The sequence below is a fragment of the Ambystoma mexicanum genome, chromosome 10 (assembly GCF_040938575.1).
Source record: "Ambystoma mexicanum isolate Mex_15411 chromosome 10, UKY_AmexF1_1, whole genome shotgun sequence".
NCBI classification, from domain to species: domain Eukaryota; kingdom Metazoa; phylum Chordata; class Amphibia; order Caudata; family Ambystomatidae; genus Ambystoma; species Ambystoma mexicanum.
The window spans coordinates 1,240,395,142-1,240,415,375 of NC_090932.1; positions in this window are offsets into that span (position 1 = coordinate 1,240,395,142).

Here is a 20,234-nt window from a genome sequence, read left to right on the forward strand (position 1 = left end):
TCAACTCCAAAATAAGCCACCTGGACATCCTTCTTGGAGCTGGTTAAATTTCCACAGAGTTGCTGCTGGAAACCATATAGCCAGGGAGAGGAACACAAGATTGTGTGGTTTGCTTTTAAGTTGTCCAAGAGCTCCAGGAAGATCCTCCGGACTCCCAGGAAGCAGGACTGACCAAGCCTGAGCCCCCTCAACAGAGTGTGGGACCCCAGAAGCAAGGAAAGTCCATCTCGACAGCCAGGAACCGCAGGGTTGCTATTTGCGGTAGACGCAAGGAGCTGAAACGCCGAACAGCCACTGAAAGTGAAGTTTGCCGGTTGCAAGTTTTGACCATCCCAGTGCAGTGCAGGCGTCCCCCAAGGTCCTCCCTCTTATCCCCACAACTGAGACCCAGGAACAGTGAGATCTGCAGAGCTGCAGAGGAACAGGAGTCATCTGCTACATCTTTTCTTCATTTTTAAGGTACTGTACAAAGTCTAAGATAACTTACCTCCTGCTGTAGAGGTTCTTGCTTCTTCTACTACTCCTAAATTGAACAGCTTGTGGCCCTACATTGATTCATCTTTTTCTTCAAAGACATTGTGCAAAGACTTTTCTACTTACCTGCAAAGAAGTATATATAGGTCATATAGACCTCTGCGTATTGACTTTGGCTTAGCCTGTTTCACTGAATGACTCTTATTGAAGCATCAGAAAGTATTTGCTTGCTTGAGAATAATTGTGGTATCTTGTTTGCTCTAATAACCTTTTCCTTTGACTTGCTCTTAAACCAATTATGAATGCCAACAGTAATACATTGATGTCAACAGCACACTAGCTATTGAAGTCACCTGTGGGTGTAGGTCTCTGATGTATGCCATCCCAAATGGGTATTTACTGATTCTGAACTTCAGAGAGTGTATAGTTTTGAAGTATATTTGTGGGGTGTTTTACAGTGCTACCTTCTGAAGAAGGCTTACATTAACTGACTGGTAAATAAATGAATAATTGTTTTACCAAGAAACCCTGTGTGTAAGTGTTTGCTTGAATACTTATCACTGTGAATCTCTGTGTAACTCCCCTACAGCTCACATTGACCCCTCTTGAGATAAGAATAAAGACACCGAGAAGTTAAACCCAATGTGGGTGGTTGCGCACACCCTAGTCCTGATTTAATAATTATGTTATAGAGTAGAGGGGTTTGCAACAGTAGCAGAGCGTAGAAGGGTAAATTCTCGGTACCCCTTCTATGTATGCAAACAAAGTGACAGAAGCCTGCCAATCTGCGCTGCCCCAAACAAGGTATTAGAAATAAGGTTTGGCTTGCATAAGTAGTTAGTCCAATACAAGTGTAATATAGGTGATAATGTGAGTATTTATTCACAAAAGAAACACTACACGCCAACACGTGTTTCAGCCCTCTCTGGGCCGTTCTCAGGGCGATTTAACATTGATATGTAGAAATAACTGTCAAAAGCATATCAAATCTGATAATTGTAGATTTGGAAAAAAGCAGCGTCAGAGAAATTCATTTGAAAGTATGGATGGTACCTAAAAGTAACAGTGCTTGAGTATGGGTCCGCGAAAGAGTGCTTTGCTGTCATGTCTAATGTCTGGAATGTCTGGAATAGACGAGCAACATCTGAAACGCCTCAATGCGTTGCTGCACGGCTCAGCTCAGCCACACCTTCATTCCTGACAGGGAGTCACTGGCAGCTGGCAGAAATCACCGTGCAGCAAAGGTTGGTTTGCTATTGCCAGGAGGTCAGGGTTTTTGTAGTGCACCTTAAGGGTACTGCATACAATCTTGCCTAACACTGGTGGCAGGCGGTGAGGATATATTGTAGAGTTGTTACACTAAGAATTTGCTTAGCTTTTGTTCAACTAAACCTTCCCAAGGCTAAGCTCCATTAGAATAGCAATCGTATAAACATCCCAAATATGGATAACTTCAGTCAGGAAGCCCTGGTCATTTTGACAGTAGAACAACTAAAAGAAATGTGTTAGACCAGGAGTCTCCCTGTTAATGGAAAGAAAAGTGAACTTATTGCAAGATTGCTGAATCATCAAAGTCTGGGTTGTAGGCCTGTCACACCTACTAACCTAGGAAATTTGGATGATAATATTGAGGATGATAATTCAGAGTCTAACTCTAATGATTTAGAAGAGCCAGAAGAGGAAGAGGAATCTCACGAGGAGAGCCCCTCTTTACCTCAACCAGCCCTTCCACCTCAACCTTTGAACACAGGAACCCTACCAGGTCCAGTACTGAGTCCAGAGTTTGTATCTCTTGAGAGAATGAGGGCCTCATTACGACCCAGGCGCAAAGTGTTTAACGGCGCCGTAAAAGGCTGCGGCGCCGTTAAACACTTAGCGCCTAATTACGAGGTCCCTTTGCGGGACCCGACCTTAACGGCTGGTTTTTCCAGCCGTTAAAGTAGGGACCCGCAAAGGGATTTTGGTGCTAATAACGGTACCGCAATTTGCGGTACTGTTATTAGCGCCTTCCCCATTCCCATTGAGCCCTATGGGAATGGGGAAGGGCCATGGCGGCATGGGGAATTACCGCCCCACCAACCTCGGAATGGGGTGGTAATTCCCCATTCCGCCATGGCGGACACAGGCATGGACCATGGTGCTAATAGCACCATGGTCCTCCGCCTGAGTCGTAATGAGGCCCTGAGACTTGAGTTAGAGTTCAAAAGATTACAAATCCAAGCTGAAGCCAAACATCAAGACATCAAGTTAAGGGAATTGGAAATGCAGCATGCTCTTGAGATGAAGAAATTGTCTGTTGAAAATGTTTCTATCCCAGAGTCTTCTAGGTCTTCCAGTCCAAAGAGACCTCACATGCCTAAAGAAGCAGTAAGTATGTATGATGCAAAACTTGATATTTTGGATTGGTTGGGTGGTTTTGAGTATACCTATGGGATTCAGGGTTACACAGGGAATCAGCTGATTCCTTGGCTTTTGTCTAGGCTCCCCCAGGTTGCAACTGATGCTGTAATGGAGGTGGGGGAACTTGAAAGATTGGAGTATGAAAATGTGAAGCTAGCTTTGATAGCTAGATTTGGGAAAACTCCTTCCCAGTACCTTAGGAGGTTTAGGACTCTCAAAAAGACTGATGGTACCCCTTGGGCTACCTGGCTGTGTGAATGTTTGAAAAACGTAGATGGTTTCGGTTTAGGATTACAAAGTAACTACTTTTGAAGGTATGAGAAGTCTATTTTTGTTGGAATCTATTCTTGATGCATGCTTGCCTGAGCTGAGACAAGCTGCTGACTTGTGGGTTGCCAACAGGGCTACTCACAGGGATTCCTGGGCTACTTACAAAAAGGAGGAGGGGAAACAGCACAAGAAAGATGACAAAGAGAATCCTAAAACCTCCCATCCAAAAGAGGGCCACAAACATAAGAAGGGTAAACCCCATGGGAAACCAGGTCAGTCTAGTGAAATCTCTGGTGACAAACCAGAGGGAGGTCAGCAGAAACCCCCATTCCAGAAAACATTTGGTAAATGTTATGCGTGTGGGTCTACTGACCATGTGAAAGAAGATCCCAGATGCAAGGGTAAAACTTCAGGGGCCCACACTGCCTCCTTAGCCTTCATCCCTAAGGGAGAAGAACACATGGTAAGTGGAAACCTTCTTCTTTTGGCTGAAGACCCCATTGGGATCTCATCCAGTGTTTCATTAGTGTCCCTGGGTCTGTGGGAACAGCAGAATTTAGTGTGTAAATCTCTATTCCATATAACACAAAAGAATACTACAAGGACAGTGTATACTTGTAAATGGTCAGGAGACCCCTGCCATTAGAGACACTGGGGCCAGCATCACAGTGGTGGATGAAACCTTTTTCAAACCTGATGATGTGGCTAAGGCACCCAAAGGCCCCACAAAGCTTGCTGGAGGCCCTCTCCAGATGGTTCAATTACTACCACCTCTCATCCAGTGCAACAGTATGACTGTAAGAATACATGTCAGTGTTCAGAGTGAGGTGCCTGGGAGAGTCCTGTTGGGCAATGACTTAAAGACTCTTGGAGTTGTATGAAGCACCCACAGGCCTCCCAGTAAAAGGAAGCAGGACCAAACTAAGAAGGCCAGAGAGCTCACCTTGGATGGCTCTCAATGGGTTGTTACAGAAGAACCTATACAATCCAGTCCACAGGAAGGACAAACTTCTACTTCCAGGAAAAAAGAGACAAAGGGGAAACCTAAAGTCTCAGGAAACAAGAAGAGTAGCACTCCTGTGCACAAAACCAGGACATTCCCGAGAGGACAGTCCCAAGTCACACCTGTGACTCCTCCACCAGCTGAGGCTGAGTGTGAGGCTCAACCAGGTGAAACACCTACTGATGACTCAGAGCTGGAAGAAGCCCTTCCACCTGTTGGAGATCTGGACCCTAAAGACCATCCTGAGCTACAGACTTTGCTTGCAGAAGGTGGCCCCTGTAGGGCAGACTTCAACAGAGGTCAAAGAGAGTGTCCTACTCTTGAAGGTTTTCACCAACAGGCAGCTTCACAGCTGGAAGGGCAAGAGCCAGGGAAGCACAGGTTATACTGGGAGGATGGCCTCCTCTACAGTGAACCTACTGACTCTACTCCAGGGCACTACAGGAAACTTGTAGTGCCTCAAGAAGTAAGGCCTCCATTGCTACAGTTAGCCCATGAGATTCCTTTAGCTGGTCACGTTCACTTTAAGAAGACTAAAGAAAGGATTTCCCTTTATTTCTACTGGCCCAAGATGGGGTCTAATGTAGATAAATTCTGTAGGAGCTGTCACACTCGTCAGACATCTGGCAAGAGTGGAGCCAAGAATGTGGCACCTTTAGTGCCTCTCACAGTTGCGGGAGTCCCTTTTGAGAGGGTGGAATCGACATTGTTGGTCCCTTAGACCCTCCAACATCTTCAGGCAACAGATTTATATTGGTTGTGGTAGACCATGCTACCAGGTATCCTGAAGCCATACCTATGAGGACTGTCACAGGTCAGGCCGTGGCTAAGGCCCTACTCAGTATTTTTACCAGAGTTGGTTTTCCTAAGGATGTGATCTCTGACAGGGGGACCAATTTTATGTCCCACTAAATGCAAGCCACGTGGAAAAATTGTGGAGTGACCTACAAGTTCTCAACAGCCTACCATCCCCAAACCAATGGATTGGTAGAAAGGTTTAACATAAATATGAAGAGCATGATAGGTGCTTTAGGAGAACCCCTTAGAAGAAGGTGGGACCTTCTACTGCCATGCCTTCTCTTTGCTTATAGAAAAGTCCCTCAGGAAGGGGTTGAATTCAGTCCCTTTGAGCTTCTCTATGGTCATCCAGTTAGAGGTCCATTGGCCCTAATCAAGGAGGGGTTGGAGAGTGCTCCTTCCCACAAGACAGTGAGAGTCACTGACTATGTGTTAGGTCTCTGAAGGAGGATGACACACATGATGAAAGAAGATTCAGATAACTTGAAAGCAGGTTAGGCTCTGGTAAACCATTGGCAGGACCAGAAGGCCAACATAGTTGAGTTTACTCAAGACCAGCTAGTTCTTGTTATGGTACCTACAAGGCAAAGGGCCTTGGAGGACAAATGGATTCGACCCTTTAAGGTTGTGGGAAAACTTGGAGAGGTCAATTACTTGGTGGACTTAGGCAATCCTAAGGAGGCCCCCAGGGACTTTCACACCAACCGCCTAAAGGCCTATGTCTCTAGACCAGAACTGGGAGCTTTGTTCTTAGCCTCTGCTCAAGAGGAGGAGGAGAGTGAACCTCTACCTGATCTCCGCAGGGGACAACCTTTAGATGGGGAGATAGAAGGAGTCAATCTCTATTCCGATCTAACACTGGAACAGCAGGAAGAGTACAAATCTCTGTTAAATCAGTTTTTTACCTCCCTATTTTCACTGACACCAGGCTTGACCCCTTGGGGCCAGCATGAGATTCTCACTGGTGACTGTTTACCTGTTAAAAGCAGAGGTTACAGGATATCAGACCATGTAAGAACCCACATAAAGGAAGAGATCAACAAGATGCTTGATCTCGGGGTAATAGAGCCATCTACAAGTCCATGGTCTAGTCTAGATGTGCTGTAAAATTCAATTACAGCTATAACACAGCCTACAGCCTTTAATATGGCTGGCTGAAAATGTATTTCTACCTCAGGCCTGCAAAAACATGGACACCCTATTGTTCACATAACAATGCTTACCCCTCTACCCCTCAACACTAAATCTACATATTGTGATGAATCTGGTGATGTCATCACTACTTCCCTGGGGAAACCTCCCCACATGTGGCGAGAGTGAGGCAGCCGCTTCCTGATGCGTGCCCTGGGGGTGATTATTTGAGGGAGGATCACATGAGGGGATATGACCCTCCTGGAAGTAGGGGAGACATGCCAGATGAGACCTGGTATTTCCCTTTCCTATTTCAAAACAACACCCACGATCCAACTCCCATTCCTCTATGTTTTATTGTTATATTCATCATTTGTGTGTAACATCTAGTAAGAGCCTTAAATATTTACCTTTGACTCTGGGTACTGTGTTGACAGGGAGATGAATATGTCATTAATGGCTACACCCCTTCTCCCACCCCAATTTTGCACTGGTGACAAACACTATGCACTAAGGCGGCCATACTGGCTGTATCCCAGACAGATACATGAAGAGATGGACCTGATGTAACAAAAGATGGCGAGAGTAAGCAGACTTACTGTTAGCTGACACATGCAATAAACACAAAGCAAGTATGGATTCACCATGAAGAAACGCAGACAGTAGATCAAACATCAAGTATGAGTTGGGAGCACTAGAAAGTTGGAACTACTGCGCCTGTTTAATACTCTTGGGTGTACCCTGCTGCATGTGCTGATGCTTTTAGGACAGGGCCCCACTGTCCTGGACTGAGAAGGCAGGAAGGAGGTGGGAGGCCCTGCACAGTCGCGCTGGGTACTGTAAAGTTGATGAGAGTAGAGTCTCTCTATTTATGAGTCAGAAATGTAATTCTTTGAGTAGTGTAACAAGTGTTTTTATTCATGTAGCCAACACATGTTTCGAACATCAGGGGTCATTTTCAAGGCAAATGGGGATGATGGGACTAAGGTAAGTCCTAGTGTGTATTCAGGGGAGGAGCCCCATATACAGGAACAGTGGGAATCCACAGGGTAATCTGGTAAGAGGTCTGATAGAGCTCTACTAGGTGTCACTTGGCGGCCGCACTGCATTCAGTCAAACATGCATTTATACATGAAGAATATTTCTTGTAACCATAAAGACATGAAGAACATAACACAAGCAATGTATAAGCTGAAATATAACATGAACAATATATGTATATAGTTTACCAAAATAGACATGCAACAGTAATAGGCAGTCACCTTTTCTAAAATGGAAGTTGCAGTAACTATTAAAATGAATAAAGGCCTTGAAGCCTCGGGAAATCTCAAACTGCTGAATTCAATGAAATACATATCCATGCAGAACACAGAATGTAGATGCACAAACCCTGCCAAAGTTATGGAGACATTAGGGAGTGCAAGGACTGTCCAGGAAGGAACATGAGATAATAATTTCTAAGTGCAAGGAAGGCATGATATCAAAGTAAGATAGACACAAGTGATCACAGTTCAAGGGTGTTTATTAAACTGTAAAATGGGTGTGATAAACGCCTAATCTAAACCTAAATCTAAGATGGGAGCAAGCTACAACTATCAAATAATAATAATACAGCACTAGTGGAGTCTAGTCAAATAAAAAGGGCCTATACTAAAAAAAACTATTGCCAATTATTACCGCCATGCTACAAAATAGTGTGGGAAAATGTTCACAAGAAAAGAAAGAAGTGTTCACAAAATGATAAGTCAGAATGTTATGGTTGGGGCCTCCCTTCCCCAAATTTTTAGCACGGGACAAGGTGGGACTCTTGAGCACAGCACACTCCTAGGCTTCTCCAGTAAGAGGTTACAGTTCCTTCCCTCAATATCAGGGCCTTATGCAGCCAAGTCTCTTCTCATGCAAAGTCTTTTGCTCCAGAGGGCCTGATATGCCAAACACAAGAAAACAAAAGGTTCCTTATGCTATCTCCAAGTTGGGTGATTTCTATTCAGCCTAGGATCCCCCTCAGATGGGCTCTGATTCTTCTTGCAGAGTTAGTCTCTCAGTCAGCCTCAGAACAACTCCTTACTGTGGACATCCCTCAGTCGGGTTCACATTTATCACCACAATGCAGTGCATTTAGTTTTTCCACAATATGGGATTCGTTTCCCTTAGCTTTTCTCTTGATATCCCTCAGTCGGGTTCACTACCGCCTTTCAATCAAAACATCATCATTTTTAATATTCAAAAGTCTCAATGGGCCTCATTACACGCTAGGCGGTAACGCCATGGTTGCCGCCGGTATTTTACCGTGTCCGCCTTGGTGGATGGCGGAATTACCGCCTTACTCCAAGGTGAGCGGTAATTCCCCATTCACCAAGGCACTTCCCCATTCCCATTTTTGCCCCCGTAGGGCATAATGGGAATGGGGAAGGAGCTAATTACGGTACCGCAAATTGCGGTACCGTAATTAGCACCAAGGTCACTTTGCAGCACCCTACTTTAACGGCTGGTAAAACCAGCCGTTAAGGTCGGGTCCCGCAAAGGGAACTCGTAGTAAGGCGGTAAGGGTTTACCGGTACTGGTGCCCTTACTGGTACCGGTAAACCCTTACTGCCTACCGTGTAATGAAGCCCAATGTCTTTTTAAACAATCACCAGCCTCCTTAAGCACTTGCTAGTTGAAACAGAGAATTCCAAAGGGTGATCACGTCTCACCGGGTCATTCTGTTATTCTATAGCAAATGCGTGTTTCACAATATCACAGTTCACACAGCGTTCCCCTCAATCAGGTGCAAACACAGTTGCACAATTCCCTCAGTTGGGTTCACACTTTCACATTCGTTAAAGGCTTCTGCAATGTCAAAGACTTTTGATTGTACAAGGGGTTTGGCTTTACCCTTGTATGACCACTTCAACGCCTCCCACCGGCCTCTCCTAGGGCCTCTTGGTACTTGTAGTTTCAACAATCCTAGTTCACTACGTTCTCTTTGTTCAGGAGAGGGGTGTCAGGCAGAGACCTTCAAATGAGCCCCCACGTGGCAGCGGACCACTCTCTCTCTGGTACCAAGTTCATTCACAAAAAGACCTCTGTCTATTAATCTTCTTCCTTCATGTATAATGTTGCCACTGCAACCTTGAGCTTAACACAGTCTGGTCCACTATCATTTCTTCTGACTCATCCGCTGTGCTGAACTCATTGGTGTTTCTCTTGCTGCTGGAGTCAAGGACGGTACCACGATGGCAAACCACATTTCCCCGCCCTAGCTATCAGTGTGGGAGGGTCCCATATAACTTTGACATCTTCACACAATTTGCCAGCTGCGATTCCCGGTTTCTTTTATCGGAAGCTTTGCATGTCTGGGTTGAAAAGGGCAAAGGCAATTCCCTCCTTGTTGTCCTTTTGGTTTTCACCGCCTTTATCCTCCGTTTGAACTGCCACCCCGGAATAGCTGCTCCCTCATTCCTTGCTCAGAATGCACTCTCGTGCTTTGCCTTTTATCCCTATGGGGAAGGGAAAGGGCTGTCTGGTGTGTGTAGTTATCGGGAATTGCCCGACTCTGCCTGACACATGTGTTGGGACATGTCAGTTAAACGGCTCTGTTGTTAGTCCATTGTCGCTCACGGCATGAGAAAGTGTTCATCAGGAAAAGGGGGGATAGAGTTTCTAAATATCCTAATGTGCGGGATGAGGAAAAGGTGTCAAAGGGAAGGGGATACCGCATCTCACCCTTTGGTGCCCCACTTCCATTCCTCAAAGACCCCCCATCCAGATGATCCTCCCACACTGGTCCACCCGCAGGAACTGGATCCATTAGCGATGGCCGTGTCCTGGCTACCTGGATGACAGATCCCCGGGGACTAGCAAATGAAACACCTTCAGGTTCCTCACACAAGGCACAACACATATTTCTCTCAGATAAATCAAAGAACAACCAGCCTTTGAATATCCAGTGTCGACTAATTATAACTAAAACTTCTTAAGGAACGGACTGACTAAGTCCCCAGTGGTTATAAAAGTAATAACACTCGCATTCATGTTAGCTAAAATCTTAATAAATGCAGGGTGAAATAATTCGGCACATGGTCCTCTCACACGTGACCCATAATTCAAGAAAAGTGTCTATTCATTAGGGCCAGGCACAGAGAAGCACCTGCTTTGACTCCCCACACATTCCCAGAACAAAGGTGCATAGCAAGGTCGACTACAAAGAAGTTACACAAGCTCATGGCCTGGGAATAAGGGATAGTATCTTATTTAATTATAAGAAAAGCAGTTCCTGGGTTTCTCTCCCCCTACTCTTGTTTTGGCACGTGTTGACGACCTGTCAATTGCTCAAGGTTGGTAATTAAGGTGCCAACCAATAGAAACTTTCAATGCTGTGCCGCCCTGTACATGTTGCATTGACCAATCAAGTATTAAAGAAATTACATGTATTTACCATTATCAATTTTAAGTTGGTGTCAGGTGGAGCCATCATATAGAGTATAACCAATGAAAAGACTAACCCCTATATCTTCCATATGTCTACAATTCCCTTAACTAATCCCCGTACCTAGGTTTTTGTAATCAAGATTGTAGTATGACGTCAGTTATGATATGTATTTTATTTATAACCCATTGCTGTGCCTGAGAAAGGATGCTTCAAGATTGTACTTGCTTGTATGCTGTCCCAGCTTTACCTGGATTGTTATACAGCCATTTTTGCCATTTAATTTGACTACTTCCATCACTGAGCTCAGGATTTCCCAGCCTATCATTTCCGATTAAACTGTGATTTTCCATACCATCATTACATATGGTAGCGGGTCAGATGGTTTGCCAAGACACTCGGACTGTCAAAGTTCCCTGACATGGCCTGAGGACTGCAAGGTGAACTGTGGAGACCGGTATCACATGTCAAATTAGAGAGGTTTACAGGTACCTCCTTAGAGAAATCTCTGCCCGATCCCCACGGGGTGCCCACAGGGCAAAGGGAACTGGCTGATTGAGGGAATGTTGATATGGAACGTCTTCGGCCGCTGCACAGATGTAAGTATACATCATCGGCATGGCAAAATGGGGAGGGAATGGTTTGTATATTGGCAAACTGTGAAATTATAAAGTATTGATTATAGTGGAATACCTGCAACAAGGTCTCACAAGTCAACGCACTAAACCTTGTAAGAGGTATTAATGGTGGGTCTCCCTGGGACAAGGTCAGGGAATAGTGCATTGTAAACCACCTACTGGCATATGGTAAGAGGAGAAGATACTTCACCAGCGGATGAGAAGACAGCCGTATTATATTGTGTTATATACATGTGTTTAGTGATTGCCGGTGCCAGCGGTAGCGTGAAAAGTGGTTTAGTTTTGTGAAAAGTGAAGTTTTGCGCATATTGGTGTATATTGTGGAGGAGGTGAAGTTGTTGTTTGGACCAAATGGTTTGGTAGGTGTTGTAGCACAGAAGGTGTTGGGAGGAGACATAGAAATGTTGGAAAGAAAGGGAAATATTGTTTGATGGAGAGTGTGAATGAGTGGTGAACAGGAAGTAAGCAGAACTAAAACAGAGATTTGGTAAGTATCGGCAGACTAAACTGTGATGTGTAATCATGGGGCACACTCTCTTATGCATTTATGTAAAGCATTACCCTGGTACAAGGGCAAAATTGTCAAGTACCAAGCCCAGTAGGTTTTGGACACTGCATGCAAGATGTGTATGCCTTGGCCGCAGGAGGGCACTCTTTCGAGATTGGTCCTGCAACACATGACAATATATACATACATGCTGCACACAAAGGGAAGAAGCTAGAAAAATGACTAGCCATTCTAGAACTGTGGCAGATGTATGAGGATGAGACGGAAGAGCCACCCGCAAGAGAGTGGATGCTTAATCAGCATGAAGGAGAGGGCGCAGTGCCCTTGGCTCCTCCTCCCCAGATCATTGATACATCTTCCAAAAAATGCACAGACTATACCCATTGCAGGAATTAAAGCAGCAACAGGATATACCAACACCGCATATGCATACCCCGCTTATAGCAGAGAAAATGTTTTAAAAGGAGTACAAATAAATAAAAACAATTAAGAGTCCGCGCGCGTTGGCTACAGTGTACGCTGTGAGTTGCAGGCAAAACTGGCAGAGGCTGAAGAGGAAATCCAGAGACAGAGGGCCAGGCAAGGCAATTGGGAAGAAACAGTGATTGTCCCGAATAAGTGGATAGGAGGACAAATTCTGCTGAAATTAGATGGAAGAAACATGGATGACTCTAAAGAAAGAGAAAGGGAAGTTAGAGAAATACAGGAGAAAGAATGGGAAGAGAAAAGAGAACAAGAGAGAAGAGAAAAGGAGAAGAAAGAAAGAGAATGGGAATGAAGGTATGAAGAGGAGAAGGAGTAGGAAAGGAAGCAAGAGGTAGACAGAGGGAAGGAGAGGAAACAAAAAGAAGAAAAGAGAAGAGAACAAGAAGAGAAGGAAATTCAATGAAGAAAATGAAAGGGCGAGAAAATAAAGAGAAAACAGGGAAAGGGAGAAAAGACGCAAAGAAGAAAAGGAAAAGGAGAGACAAAGAGATGTAGAGAAAGAGAGCAGAAAAAAGAGGATGAAAGAGATAGAGAGATAGAACAAGGAATAGAAAAGTGTAGAGAAAGGCAATGAAAGGAAATTGATGAGATTGTTTATGGGTGTATCCTCCAATAGAAAGAGAGAGACAAGGAGCGGGAGCGGAAAGAAAGGGAAAGGAGGTTAAAAACACTTTGTAAGGAAATGGATGAAATACCCAAAAGCTCTACCCTGTCGGATGAAGATGAGGGAGAAATCATGCAATGGAGGATTGGTAATTTGTACAGAAGCAGCAGGAAAAGTGGTGTCTGTAGAGTAAAACAGAGTATAGGAGGATCTTCACACAGCAGGAAAGGGATTTCATTTGAAGAAGTGATGAGTGGATTGAAGAGACTAGATTTTGAGGCTAGAGAAGATGATGGAAGTGATGAAAGTGTTGATACAATGTTTATTGATTTAGGAAAGCGAGAAATATGGAGAAGAGGAGGAGTAAGAGACTGTACAAGCCCCTTCTACAGACTTAAGAACAGGGAAGAGAAAACATGGTTAGGTTTGGAAGGAGCCCGTTGGAGGCCCCGGCTCATGAAAATGCGATCAAGAAGCCTAAAAGAGAGAACACCTTATGCAAATAGGTTAAGGAATTTGCTGGGACGGAAGATAATTATTTGACCAATGTGACACCCAAAACACAAGTACCAACTGCGGGTGGACAGAACATAGAATTGATGCATCTCCCATTGCTAAAAAAAGGGGGGAGGACGGCTGCAATATATTGCACGGTCACAGATTGACAAGAATAATGTAATCTGTAAGCTACCAATGTTGACATCAGGAGCGGCCAAATGAATTACAAAGAATGACAGTGGGAATGACGTTAGCAGTGGGTGACATAAAACGGGTGCTTGCTGCCATAATAGCAGAGAGGGCAGATGACAGTTCGAAATAAGGTGGTTGTTCTGGAGTGACAACCCAAAAAAACACTCACGACAGAGTACCTATTAACAATTGTAGGGCCAATGTATGGAGAGCACTTAGGGCACAATAACCCGATTCGTCAGACATGGCAAAGACCCGGTTGACTATATTCAGGATATTCAAGAGAAATGATGGCTCGAGGCGGGAGAGCTTTGAGATAAAACCATATCTATTTTCATCACATTCCATGCCAGGGGCTGCCTGAGACACTGCAGAGACATTTGAAAAAAAAGTGGGAATGGAAGCAAAGCCATGACCAGAGACTCAGTTAGTTATAATTCACCACTGTCGGTTGAAACAAGAGAAAGACAGAAAGAAACTTGAGGAAAGAAAGCTGTAGGAAGCAAATCTAGTTTGTAACAAATTATCACAGTTTTCAGTGGAAGGAGCAGTGTTAACCAATGGAGATGGGGTGATTACACAGGAGGTACAGCTGGCACAGCCAATGGCTGGTGGAAACTTTGCAGGAAGAGGAGAATATAACTATTTCCTGTGAGGAAGGGGAGATGCACCCAGAGGCAGAGGGTTCATCTTTTGAGCTCCCGGGGAGGATGACTTAATAGGGGACAGTCTAGATTTGGAGGGCAGGCTCAGCAGTGCTGGACATGTGGAAAAAAGAGGCACCTTTCCAGAGTGTGTAGAAGCATGAGAGGGATGCAGCAGAATTGGCAATATCAAAGAGGGGGGGCAGCATATCCCCAACCGTGTAGCGCTGAACCACCTGAATATTATGTCCAAGATCACACGCAGTATCAAACACAGGCAGCACAAATGCAAACTGCACAACAGGCAAGGCCAATGCAAATGCAGCAGACACCAATGGAAACACAGCAAAATTGCATGCAGACACAGCAAATACTGATGTAACCACAAGCACCTGTAAAACAAAATACAATGACATCATGGAACAAACAATTTGGTGCCCCAGACACCTACACCCAGAATAGGGGGAGAGGGAACCCTTTCACCAGCACAGGGATGAACGTATAGCCACAATAAGACAGCCCACAGAAAGACTTGATGTGTCCCATCCTATCAATTTCACCAGACCCATAAGAGGAGCAGAGAGTCAGTGTAACCATGTGTGACAAAACATTTCTGTTTCTTGTTTATACAGGGCAACCAGGTCCTTTGTAAGAGAGGGAAGGTATCCAATGTCAAGCATTGCCATGAATGCACAGGTTTTTTTTCTGGGGAGACAAAGACAGTTCCTTTCACTGATGACTTACCTATTACCAGATGAGAACATGATTTATCTATGCCATTTTTGTATTCTCGCAAGACACCAGTCAACATACGGGGGAGAGATTTGAAGAGCAAACTGAATATGACAATACATTCACTGACCAAGGAATAACATGTTCTACTCCAGGGATCCATTATGTAAATGCACAGCAATTTATATCGGCATTCTATGGCCAGAAGGCACAAATGGGTGTGCAATTAGACTGTTCCTTTATGAAGTACACATACTGTTAGCATCACTTTCAAGAAAAAGAGGCAGAATGCTGTGACTACCCATACAGTTTTTGATCAGACCAGAAGGACCTATGAATGAGGAAGACGGGCAAGTAATTACAATAGAGCTAGAAGCATCAATAGTGAGAGAAGACAGGGTTATTCTACACACCGTTGATAATGACAGAATAATTTGGAGGGCAGTGATAGCTCTTGGCGATGGAAACTTACTGACAGATTTGACAGATGAAGACTTGTTCACAGATGATGACTCAGGTGACGATGTAGTAGTTAACATAAGTCTTAGGTATCAGCTAAAAATTGAGAACAGAGAAGTGCCACAGAGAATGTCACTGGTAAAAAAGACATTGGGCCTCATTGCGAGTCCGGCAGTAGCCGTGCTGTTAAAACCAGCAAGCTGCCACCGGACTCATGGGGATTTACCGGCTGCGGACTTGCCGGAATTACTGGGGAATTACAGCCCCGGTGATCTGGAAATTCCGGAGCCGGCATTCTGTAAATCCTCATTCCCGTGGAGTACCATAGGACTCCACGGAAATGGGGAAGTGGAAACACGGCCACCATGCACCATGCCAGTGTTTCCGTGTCCGCCTGTGGCCGTGTGGCGTTACGCCCGCCAGGTCACCGTTATATCCAGACTGGCTAACTCGTAATGAGGCCCATTGTCTTTTCTCCAGGAAGATTTTTCACCTGTACCAAGCATATTGTGAGCCAGTAGTCCATATGATGTTGTAAAAGGAGTGGGGGCACCCAAAGGTAAACTGAAGCTAGGAGACATTTTGCCATGGGTCAGACAGTACCCAATGTCAAGAGAAGCAGATGAAAGTATTTATGATACCATTTCTGCTCTAGTCCAACAAGGAATACTAGTGCCATCAAAATCTCCATGTAAAACAGTGGTGTACCCAGTAAAAAAGGTGAAGGGGGGGTGGTGTAAGGAACTCATTGTGGCAACAGGAAATACACCTAACCTAAACCTAAATCTAGGATGGGAGCAAGCTTCGACCATCAAATGAAAAATAAGGCAGTCCTTGTGGCGTCTTGTCAAAGTAAAAGGCCTATACTAAAAAAGAACATTTCCCAAATCCTTTCAACTAATTACAAAAAGAGTGTGGGATGGGGTTTTCAATAAAGAAAAAAGTGTTCACAAATAATAAGTCAGGATGTGATTGCTAGGGGTTTCCCTTCCCCATGTTTTGAGCATGGGACAAGGTGGATCTCCTAAGCACAGCACACAATCGAGCTTTCCCAGCACGAGCCGACAGTTCCGTGCCGGCTATTAGGTTCTTCAATGGTTAAGTCTCTTTTTAATAAAAGTTGCTTGCCTTTGAGGGCCTGATGTATTCAACAAAACAAACAAAAAGTTCCAAATGCACTTTGGGTGATGACTTGCCACCCCTGGATCTCCCTCTTTTGGGCTCGGACCCCTCTCGGACGTCAGCGTCCCTCTGTCGGGTTCACTATGGCTTTTCTTGTATTCACAAATCTTAATGTCTTTTCAATCAGTTCACTGTGGACATCCCTCGCTCAGGTTCACTCCTGTCAACATACTGTTTGTGGAATTTCAGGCTATGCCCCTTTTTGGTAGCAACCCTCTGCCTGATTCACTCTTGACAACTTTCGCAACACACTGTTCATGGGCTAATTTTACCAAGCGGGATTAACCTCCCTTATCTTCACAATCATCTGTCGGTCAAAGACTTTCGACTGTGCAGAGGATTTTACAAGACCCCTGTATGACCATTTTGACTCCTTTTCGCTTTTTCCCAAGGCCTTCTGGTTATGGTACTTTCAACAATCGGGTAATCGCCCAGAGTTCCCTGAGTGAGCACCCATGTGGTATCGGACTCCTCTGATGCTGGTTTTCCCCCTTCTTGCATCAATAGCTCTATCGGCTGTTCACAGTTCAATTTAGCCCTTTGTTACTTTTCATTCAGCACAGTTCAGTTTCTTATCAAGTTTCCCCTCGACTCACCGGCTGTGATGAACCGCTTGGCTTTCTTTTTCCTTGGAGTCAAGGTTGGTACCACAGAGACAAGCATCTCTCCCTGGTTTACATATCAGCAGAGGAGGGTCTTGTGTATCGTTGACATTTGCTGCAACACACACTGGGTATTGTTCGATTCCTTCTGCAGAGGATTCAGTGGGCCTTGGTCTGAAAGGGCAGGGTCACTTCTCTCCTTGTCAGCCTCTCAGTGTGCACCGTCTTTCTCCTCCTCTGGAACTGCCGTGCTGAGTTAGCTCTCAAGTCGTGCGGTCTGCCTTGTTTGTCCTCTGCTCTCATGCTCCACCTTTAATCCCTGTAGGTAAGGGAAAACGCTTTGAGGTATGTGTGAATCTGGTCATTTGTCTGACTTTGCCTGACCCTTGTATTGGGACATGCGAGGATAACGGCACTGGTGTTAGTCCGTTGTCTTTTGTGTTGTGCGAAAGTGTTTGTGTCAGAAAAGGGGGGGCAGTGTTTTCAAATGCCCCATGTGGTAGGATGGGGAAAAGGTGTTGAAAGAAGGGGGATGCCGTGTTTCACCCATCAGTGTCCCACTCCCTCTCCCCAAAGACCCTCCCATCCAGGTGATCCTCCCTCACTGGTCCACCCCAGGAATTGGATCCAATAGTGATGGCCGTGGTAGGGGTTGCAGATATTTACTCAGGATTAACACCACCTAAACAATATTGTTAAAGCAGAGTTCCCATTGGTCACACACTAGCCACAATACTGTGTAATATCCCGTCCAGAGCTCAATATTTCACTGTGATTAATTTAAAGAATGCTTCTTTTCAATCCCCCTCCATGAAAACTCTCAAGACTTGACTTCATTTTACTATCGCGGGACCAAGTGGAATCATACAGGGCTACCACATGGGCACTGTGATTCCCCCTCAATCTTAAACTAAGTACTCTAGTTGGACTTGAGAAACACACATCTTGACAGTATAGTGACACAATATGTAGACAACATTTTGCTGAGCAGTGAGACAGAGAAACGGTGCATGAAAGACTCAATACAGTTGATGACAGTCTTGGCAGAAAAGGGGTATAAAGTAGACAAGAGGAAATTACAATGTTGTCAGAAGGAAGTCCTGTACATAGGCCAGTTAATATCTCAAGAATGAAGAAATGTGACCTCTGCGAGAGCAGAAATGATTATGAAGACAGCCAGATCAAAGACAGTGAGGGAGATGCAGCAATTTCTGGGTCTTTGCAATTAATGCAGGGCATGGGTCTTTGACTACAGGACATATGTCAGACCACTCATAAAAGGTCTCAAGGAAACACAGAAGGATAACAGTGGCAGGCCCTGAAAGTTACAACCCTATAATCAACGACCCTACTACAAGCGTAGAACTATACAACCAATCACTTTTACTTTCTATTGAAAAGGTGGCACCCATGAGCAAACACAACCTAACCCATCAGCTCATATTAACACATGGTATCCCTAACCTCAAAGCCCTTCGCTCCACCAAGCGAGCAGCCGAGGCTACCTAGATAAAGCATCCATCAGCCTCTAACAGATATTTCTTTCCCTCCTTATTCACAACCTACAAACATGCCATACTCCAAGCCAAAAGCTTGACGTACAAAGATCGAACTGAAAAAGCTAACTCAGGCGCTCAAGAGCTCTTCGCCATACTGCAGGAACTCGAATCTCCAGTCCCATGCCCCGAGCCAGCTGCCTTAAAGACCTCACCTGGTGCTCCAATATACAAAATACGTTATCGGATAAAATTGCATTAGTATAAGCAAAAATTCTTGCAAAGAAAATAAACTAATGGCCACTCACCACCACCTGACCCCACACCAACTTGATACCCACCTGTTTGAGTTCACCCCAGTCTCTGACTTAGAAGTAATTAAAATGATAAAAGACTTGAAGCCATCCAGATGTCAAGGGCACATCTTCCCAGGCTCGGTCATCAAAGATTGTGCGACAGAGCTAGCTCCTTTTATCTCATCGCTCATTAACACCTCTTTCACTTCTGGTAGCATACCAGCAAACCTAAAGATGCCTTGGTCCTTCCACTCCTTAAGAAGCCTTCCTTAGACTCAAATATCCCCACCAATTCCAACCCCGTCATGACGGTCCCTTTCATACTTAAAATACTGGACAGAGCAGCATACTTAAATAGCCAAAAGAATCTTGAAGCCATTAACCTCCTCGGGCTGCGCCAGTCCGGATTCCACCACGGTCACAGAATGCAAACAGCACTCCTAGATTAAAAAATCCAAATGAATGAGTTCAAAGACAACAGCAAACTTGCTCTCCTAATATGATATGATATGATATGATATGATATGATATGATATATGGCATTTGTAACGCGCCTATACACAAGTGTTTCAAGGCGCGACGAGGCAGGGAGGGGGGAACAAGGGGAGACAGACAACGATCCTACTAGGCCAAGTGTCATTCAGATCGCGCAAGTGCATGGGTAGGGGGGACGGGACAAGTGCAAGGGGGAAAGGGAGATGGGAAAGTGCAGTACAGGGTTAGTAATGAACAAGATAAATAATAAGGGCCAGCTGGTGGCAAGTGCAAGATAAGTGCAGACAAGTGCTGGGAAGGGGGGCTGTAGGGATACAGAGACAGTCCCGCAGTGCAGGGGTTGCCAGGAAGGCAGTGCAGGGGAGAGTGGCTGGGTCAAGGACCGAGATTGGTGAGTGGCCCAGTTGCTGATTCAGTACAGTTTCAGTGATTTAGCAGGGGAGAGGGAGAGAGAAAGCAGAAGCAAAGAGGAAGGTTTTGAGGTGCTTCCGGAACCGGAGATGGTTCTCCTCAAGTTTCAGGGAGGCAGGAAGGCTGTTCCAGAGGGAGGCCCCTGCTGCGGAGAGAGATCTCCCCCCAACTTGTTGCTTGGAGAAGCGGCTTACCCTGAGGGAGTTGGAAGCGGAAGAGCAAAGTGCTCGAAAAGGAAGATATTTAGGAAGGGAGAGTTGAAGGTAATTTGGCCCCAGGCCCCAGAAGGCCCTGTGGACAATGCAGAGGGTTTTGAACTTAATCCTCGCAGCCACAGGGAGCCAGTGTAGCGATTTCAGTCCTGGAGAGATAAGGTCCCTGGGCTTGAGGCCAAGGACAAGTCTCGCAGTCTAATCTTGCTTGACCTCTCAGCTACCTTTGATTTAGTGGACCACAAAATTCTCTGCAACACCTCTCCTCAGCAGGCCATTTCTCCACTAAAGC